Here is a 372-nt window from a genome sequence, read left to right on the forward strand (position 1 = left end):
GGAGCCCGCAGCTCCTCGCGCCGCCCCGTCGCCCCTCTGCGGCGCCTCCCCGTCGCCCCTCCGCCTCGACCCAGACCGGATCCGGCGAGATCCGGCCGGAGGAGCCCCGGATCCGCCATCTCCGGTCTCCCCGACGTCTTCCTCCTCGACTCCGGCAAGTTCTCCGGCGAACTCCGGCTCTGCATCGAAGTCCGTGCAAAATGAGGTTGACCCCCGAAAATCTGTGAAGTCCCAGATTTTTCGTAATTTTCATGCCATGTTTAACTTGTTTTGCTCATATCTTCTAGGCCGTAGCTCCGAATTAAATGAACTTTATATGTAACTTGACTAGAATCTCGTGCAGATCATCTTCGTGCATCTTAACTTGATGTT

The sequence above is a fragment of the Triticum aestivum genome, chromosome 5B (assembly GCF_018294505.1).
Source record: "Triticum aestivum cultivar Chinese Spring chromosome 5B, IWGSC CS RefSeq v2.1, whole genome shotgun sequence".
NCBI lineage: Eukaryota > Viridiplantae > Streptophyta > Magnoliopsida > Poales > Poaceae > Triticum > Triticum aestivum.